This window comes from Prosopis cineraria, unplaced genomic scaffold, assembly GCF_029017545.1.
Source record: "Prosopis cineraria cultivar Desert tree isolate PC_DT_omini unplaced genomic scaffold, ASM2901754v1 PC12, whole genome shotgun sequence".
NCBI classification, from domain to species: Eukaryota; Viridiplantae; Streptophyta; class Magnoliopsida; order Fabales; family Fabaceae; genus Prosopis; species Prosopis cineraria.
Window position 1 is genome coordinate 29522092 of NW_026555343.1, and position 8670 is coordinate 29530761.

The following is an 8670-nucleotide window of genomic DNA, read 5'->3' on the forward strand; positions in this document are numbered from 1 at the left end:
GTCAAACATCACAATTGTACAACAATTGATCCACTCTAAAACTTTTACAACCAACTTAATAGTTTAGTAACCTTTAGCTTATATCAGTAGGTTAGGCTTAATAAAATCTACAAGTAGGCAAATAATGTATAACAATACCTACTATGCACAACATAAGGTTCATATATTCTCAACTGAAAATCCATACAATTCTACTTTATGAGTAAGCTAAACTTAACAAAATGCTCAAGTTAGGCAAATAGTGCACAACACAACATCCATTATGTATAACAAAAGGTTCGTATATTCTCACATGAAAGTCATGTGATTTCAATTTATAATTAGGCTATGCTTAATAAAATGCACAATAGCTTAAAGTTCATTTTTACACAAAAACTACTCCAATATTTTTGATAGCAGATTTTCTTCATATTGATCATATTTTATTTAGTTTACATGTAAAAGTTCAATATGAGCAAGTCAATTATCATTATTGTACAACAACTAATCCACTCTAAAACTTTTATGGCCAAAATGGTTTAGCAACTTTTTACTCAGATCAGTAGTAGAATCACAAATAAACAAGTAAACTTGCAGGCTTAAATATCTGTGCTTCACACTAGAGACCTATTACAACTTCAATTACTAAAATACACACATGCACTGAATCAATGAGGGAGAAAAAAATTGAAGATCCTTACCTCTAAACAATAATGATAGAAGTTTCAAGAAATAGATGATGTCGCTCGAATAAGGAAGATGAAGAAGAGTAGTAATGGCTAGTGATGTACAAGGAAAGAGAGGAAAAATCATGAACTATGCTTCGTCTATCAACACCCATGACTTCTACACTCATCTATGCCGACAACGATCAACAACAATAGAGCGACGACTAATGAAATAAGAAAGAAGATAAGAAAAATAATGAATCATGCTTCATTCGTTTTGTTTTTTGGAGGGTTCATGCATCATTTTTAGTTCAAATTAAACAAGGAAAAAATAGTATTTTTGCTTTGAAAAAAATATTGCAATTGAGGCTTCAAGGCTTGCAGAGTAATTTCAGATTGATTTAGGCCCTAAGCATAATAAACTCTATTTTTAGACCCCTCAATGCCATTCCCCCTTTTGTCTTTCGATTATCGCTCTGTCCTTCCCTTGTTTTGTTTCTGTGTTGGGTCTAGTTTGTTTCAGATTGGGCTTATATTTGTAAGGTACTAATGTTCCATTTTAATAAATTGTCCTTTTATAAAAAAAAAGCTTAATTAATCAACAAAATTGTCTATTTGTATGAGTATATTTAACATTTCTGTTATTCAATTTGAACACAGATCAATTGACGGTAATCTAAATTGTCAAATATTTAATTTTTTAATGTATATATTGGTTTTTTTCCTATAAAATTTTGTTATTATCTATCCTATTTTTTTTTAAAACATCAATATGTAATGACAAGTGAGATCGTAATTTTAATATAAGCATTTTTTATATATTATATGAACCTTTTTTCTTAAAATTAATAACTTAATTATATGGTATCTTGTATTTTTTTCAGTTTTCTTAAAATATTTCTTAACCATACTTATAAATAATTATCAACTAATAATACATTTTAACAAATAAAATTATTTACAAAAAATTAAATACACAGTTATTTTTTTAAAAAATTCCCCCCCATTCTTAAGGATGGTTCCACCCTTATTTTTTGGATAAGTTAATTCAATTCACTCAACTAATTTAACCAAGCATCACTTGGTATAATGCATGTATATATTTCAATTACATTGGATGAGTTAATGAAATTCATAAAGGGAAAATATATTTATAATTAGGAAAATCACTATGAGGTCCCATAGAAGCATTTAAAATACCGTAAAGTCCCATGAAATTGCCAAATAGCTATCAGGTCTCTAGAGATTTAAGGGTGAACAAGTTTATAGATGCAATTATGAATTTACCCTCTGGAATTAAAGAATTTTTTTCTCACACGCACATCTCAAATAATTCATGTTTGATTAGGGTAGGGTAATTTTTACTTCCTCATATCCATGAATATTGCCTTTGTCTTCATTTGAGTGACTTGGGTATCCGCCATCTGCAACTGCAAGACTTCATTGGGAGAAAAAGTGCAGTGATTGCTAAACAGTTAAATGACTCTTTTGCATTAATGAATTACTCTTATACATTAATGATTTCACTACTGTTTGAGGGTAGAAGAATGACTTCATGGGTGTTTAATTGTTTTGCATTGCTAATAGGAATAGAAGAATTTGGTGTAACATTGATCTATTAGAAAATCTTTGATATGAAATTATATTATGTTGTCAATAGTGTATGCTTGTGTTATCATTATGCTATAGGTAGTTGTCAATACATTGTGTTGTACAAGTTAACCTATAAGATGGCAAGTTCTTCTGAAAAACATACATTATGTTATGTCTTTTCACATAGGGAGACATTTTATAGATGATGCCCAAGCATTTGGTGTAAGATTGATTTGTTAAAAAATATTTGTTATGAAATAATACTGCAAGTTATCAATAATGCATGCCTGTGTTGTTATTATACTATATGTAGTTGTCAATACATTGTGTGTGGTGCGGGTTGACCCATAAGATGGAAAGTAGTTCTTTTGGAAAACATATATGATGTTTTTTGATATAGGAGGACATTAATTTTATAGTTTATTCCAAAGTATCTGGTGCAAGTTTGATCGGTTGAAAAATCTTTGTTATGTAACAACACTATGTTGTCAATAGTTTACCTATGTGTTGTCATTATGTTATGAGTAGTTGTTAATACACTATGTACAACGTTGGTTGACCTGTAAGATGGCAAGTTTTTTAAAAAAACATATATTATGTTTTTTTTCCATAGAATGGGACGTTTTCAAAATGATGACCAAGAAAGTATGCAATAAGTTAGGGAAAGTGTAAGAACAAGAACAATAAAAGAAGGGACACTATATGAAGAGTTGACAGGAATGATATTGTCAATTATAAGGGATGGAAGAAATGTAATCCAATTAAAATTCTATCAACCACTTTTAGATCTAGTTGATGATGATGGAGTAGAACATCTAATCAAATACAATGAAAAAAGTGCACATGAGTATGTAGTTGTAAATGGGAATGACACAATACAAACATCTACAGATTGCTTAACGAAGGACTAACATGTGTAAGTTGTCTAATTTTTTTCCTAATGTAGATAATATAATGTTGAAAAGTACTATTACTAATGTAGTCATTAAATACAGGATTGATAATTTGTTAGGAGGTTTAGATGGGTGCTCTTTGTTTCCACCAACTGTCTATTTTGAGATTGAAAACTCAATAATTGGGCATGTGTAGTACAAATGGTACCAAAACCAAATCTTCTAAGACAAAAAGGTTTATCATTGTGGAAGATGCCATGAGACTAATCACACCTCCAAGACTTGCAAAAATCCTAATCCATGTTAGAAAATGTTAAAGACAAGTGTATTTTTGAATGAAATTCATATACTGATAACTTTTGTTGCTTGTCAATGGACAATGCCTAACTTGTCAACATTTGTTACCTTGTAATCAATGGCTTTTGGCAAGTTGGCAACAAATTATTGTAACTTGTTCATTTTTAAAAGAAATTATTGCACCTAATATATTTACATTTGTCAATGACCAATGCCTAGCTTGTCAATAACCATTTCCCTATAGTCAACAGTTTTTGGCAAGTTGTCAACATATTCTTTTAACTTGTTCAATTTTAAAGGAAATTATTTCACCTAATATATTTGTAGTTGTCAATGGACAATGCCTAACTTGTCAATAAATTGATACCTTGTAGTCAATGGCCATCAACAAGTTATCAATAGAACCTTGTAACCTATAACATTACTGTAATCTAATAAATTATTACATGTAACTTGTCAATCACTGTTGGCCCACATGTCAACATCTAACTAATAAAACAAATTGTTTGCTATATTTACATACTTATAATTAGCATTCATAATAACATATACTAAGCTTACTGCACAAAATGGACTAATTATACAAAAGAACATAATTATCAATAAAGTTCCATCCTAAAATCAGTCTATGACTCAACTTGTATATTTTCTATTTCTTCTTCTTACTTTCTTGGGATCTTTCTAACAAGAATATGGCTTTGCTCTCTTTCTCTCTTTACAAGGACTCAATAGCCATTATAAGCATTCTACCTTCTTCTTATGAAAATTATCCTGCACAACAAATCAATCTTATAATGTACAACAACAATATAGATTTTTTTCAACAGATCAAGCTTACACCAGATACTTTGGAATCATCTATAAAATTAATGTCCCCTTATATTAAAAAACATAATATATGTTTTTCAAAAGAACTTTCCATCTGACGAGTCAACCCGCACCACACACAGTGTATTGACAATTACAAATAGCATAATAACAACACAGGCATGCACTATTGACAACTTGTAGCATTATTTCATAACAAAGATTTTTTTAATAGATCAATCTTGCACCAAATGCTTGGACATCATCTATAAAATGTCTCCCTATATGAAAAACATGACATAATGTATGTTTTTCATAAGAACTTGCCATCTAACGGGTTATCCTATACAACACAGAGTATTGACAACTACCTATAGCATAATGACAATACAAGCATACACTATTGATAACATGTAGTGTAATTTCATATCAGAGATTTTTCAATAAATCAATGTTACACCAGATTCTTCTGTTCCTATTAGCTATGCAAAATGAATGAACACCCATGAAGTCATTCTTTCACCCTCAAAAAGTAATGAAATCGTTAACGCACAAGAGTAATTCATTCATGCAAAAGAGTCATTTAACTGTTTAGCAATCATTGCACTTTTTCTCCTAATGAAGTCTTGCAGTCATAGATGGTGGATACCCAAGTCGCTCAGATGAAGACAAAGACAATAGTCATGGATTTGAGGAAGTAAAAATTACCCTACCTTAATCAATAATAATGGATATTTGACAATCATGGATATGCGACAATCTTCAATATCATCAATACATGAATTATTTGAGACGTGCGCGCGAGAAAAAATTCCTTTTAATTCCAGAGGACAAATTCATAATTGCATTTGTAAACTTATTCACCCTTAAGTCCCTAGGGACCTGCAGCTATTTGGCAATTTCATGGGACTTTAAGGTATTTTAAATGCTTCTATAGGACCTCATAGTGATTTTTCCTTTATAATTTGCATTGACGTATAGGTGGGGCCTTGAATAATAGGATCTTAGTTATATTTATATATTCTATATACTCCCTCTAGTTTTTATCATAGAACATTTTTTTAGAATTATTATTTTCTTATCATATAAGGAACTTAATGAGATATAAATTATATTTTTCTAATGTTATTCCTATTTAAATTTGTTAATTATGAGAGAGAATGTAATGCAAATTTTAGGAATAAAATTAAAAATTTATTATAATTTCTAGCAAACTCAATAATTTAACTACATCTCCTTGATTTCGGTAAGGTAGTTAGAAGTACATTGTATGTCATAGGACTAGAGAGAGTATATCATTAAGCAATGATAAAATTTAAACATAAATTTTAAGATAGATTATGTTTGATTTCAATCTCAAGTATTGACTTCATAACATGGGAGAATCACATTGCAGGCCTTAAAACAACAAAAAATGTCACTTTGGGCCCAATATATTTTGATATTGCACTGTAGACCCAAGGGCCCTTGCAATTTTTCTTGAGAGTGAAAGTACAATTTTGCCCTTACGTGATTGTACAACACGATGTCCATGGATGCAAAACATAATATTGACTATATTTATTTGCATGTATAACATGATGTCCATAGATGCACAATACAATGTTCATGAATTCTCAAGACAATGTTCATATGTGTCCATGCATGGACATTTAATTAAGAATGCATGAATATTGTGTTGTATATTCATGGATACTGTGTTGTATATTATGTGTGTCACTTATACATTTTATTAAATCTACTGATAAATTAGACATGCATGGATATTATGTTATGTATTGATGGACATTATGTTATCCATAATCTAAGTTTTCAAATCACATGAGGGAAAAATTTTTACTTTCACTCCAAAAAAGAATTGCAACAAGGGCCCATGGGCTTGTAGTATAATAACATAATCTATTGGGCTTGTGGTGCAATTGTTGCCTCTTTTGAAACCTGCGGTGCGCTTCTCCCTAATAACATTGTGTTTGTATATTATTGGGAGAATTACTATAGAGTGTAAAATCCCATAAAATGATTAAATAGTTCTTTAGTCTGCCCTGAGTCCCTCCATGTAAATAACCTTTGATATTCAATTATTCACATATCAACCCCCAATAGCCCCTAGGTATTTTTCCCAGTATTAAGTGGCTTTAATTTTGTCATGACATGCGAGTGCACTCCCTCCAATGTGAAGCCTGGGAGCCACAATTAATGGTGAAGAAGAAGAAAAAAAGAAGATGGGCTTTGTCGAAGGAATTTCGAGCTTTATTTTTAAGGTTATGGGTAATATGATAATTAAAATATTAAAAGTTATTTATATTGAGGGATTTTGGGGATTAAAGAGCTATAATTCGATTATTTTATGGCACTTCAAAGGAGTTAAAAATAGGAGGATGAAGGGGAAAAAAAGTAGTTAAGGTTTTTCAAAGGACTCAATAATAAATCTACATATATTATTCATGCATGGTCACAAGCACGTTATTATTTTTTCAGTGTATTTTAGGAATAAAAGTTCGGCAGTTAAATACCTGCGATGCCTAGATATTTAGGTATGGAGCAAGGGGAAGGGATTTATAAAAAGATTCCAAAAAATGTAAGGCATGTATCAAACTTCAAATATGTTGTTAAAAATCCCAAAAAATGTAAGGCACGTATCAAACTTCAAACATGAGGCTAAAAATCTAAAAAAAATGTAAGGCACGTATCAAACTTCAACCATGAGGCTAAAAATCTAAAAAAATTAAGGCATGTATCAAACTTCAAACAAGTGGTTAAAAATCCCAAAAAATTTAAGGCATGTATCAAACTTCAAACGTGTGATTTTTGTTAGATATATAATAAAATTAATAATTGAGATGTGACCACACTCCCAGTCCACTGAGGCACTGACCACTCTCCCTCAAACCCAGTCCCCACCCAAAATAAAATAAATTGTGCGATGAAGGAATATCCCTGAAGCACGTGATCTTTAACCAAATTACTAAATTAGGCCAAAAAATTCATTAATAACAAGGAAAGGATTAATTCCACCATACCAGCTGGATCCAAGGTACAACCAACAATAAAACAACAAAAAAAACCAAGCAATGGTACCACCATATTATAAAAATATTAAAAACACCTGAATTATTGTAGGCTAATGTGTTTTGTGTGGTTTGTGTGTGCTAAACTCATTAATTTTTTATTGAGTTGAGCGAATTAAGTATATATTGGGTAGAACTCGATTCATAGAAGTGGTAGGATAGTTTAAAGAAAAATATAAAATTAATAAATTTAGAGAGTTATTTTTCAAGTTTGATCGAGTTTATATTTAGTTTGAGTTTATGAGTGAATTGATATGATTTTATAATTAAGTTAGAAATGTTAAAATAATAAATTAAAAAATGAAATTGAGAATTTGACAATCAAAAAGTGGAGGTGGAGGAGGGAAGCCAAGTCCTCTTGAAAGCAATCTTTTTCAATATATACAAGATGTGAAGATGGCAAAAGAAGCTTGGGACACACTTACAACACTCTTTACATGAACAAACACTATGAAGCTTCAAAAGACTAGAAAATGAGTTGATGGCAGTCTCACAACAATTAGATATATGTTGCAATGCTAGTATTTTAGTAAAGTAAAAGTGTTATGTGACGAGTTTCAAAATTAGATCCAGAAAATAAAATTACTAAGAAGACAATGAGATGGATCACAGTTCATGGCCTGCATGCCTGAGTTTAGTAGTCTTATCGTAACTATTAGTGGTTGGGCAACAAAACCAACTCTGGTCAAGTTGGAGAATGTTTTAGCCGATCAAGAAAGTTGACTAAACGAATTGTTGAGTTCCTGACATCTCGTCCTTCCAGCACCCTTCTTCAAAGATGAAGCTTGAAGCCACGACAATGAAGCAGCAAACACACACAATGGTGAAGAACACAAGAGAAGAGGATTCCGATGAGGTCCCACTCACGAGCCCACCTCGACACCGCGAGTCTGCTAGAGAAGCTCCCTGCTTCGCCGCCACACTCCACGCCGCGCTGCCGCCCTCTCACACCATTCTCAGATCTCATCTTCTCAAATCTGAAATGAGAAAGGACGCTGATGGTAAGGACTGAAGAGGGTGGGGAGCCGACGGTGATGATTGGAGAGGGGGAGGAAGATGATGGTAATGACTGGAGAGGGAGACGACGGTGAGGAGAGGGAGGAAGACGACAATGATATATATATATGTATACACATATTTGTGGAGACGGTAATTAGGTTGGGACCAGCTGATTTGAGCTGAGTCAATTTTATATATAAAAAATCTATACGGTCAAAGTCCAGCGTTAATATTTTGGGTTTCGTACTTATTCGAACTAGTTTAAATATTTAAAATTTTTTAAAAATATTTTTCTCTATTTTTAAATCAATTTAATTTTTGAATAATCTTGTAAAACATAAGATATTATTTTGACTTTAAAAGAAT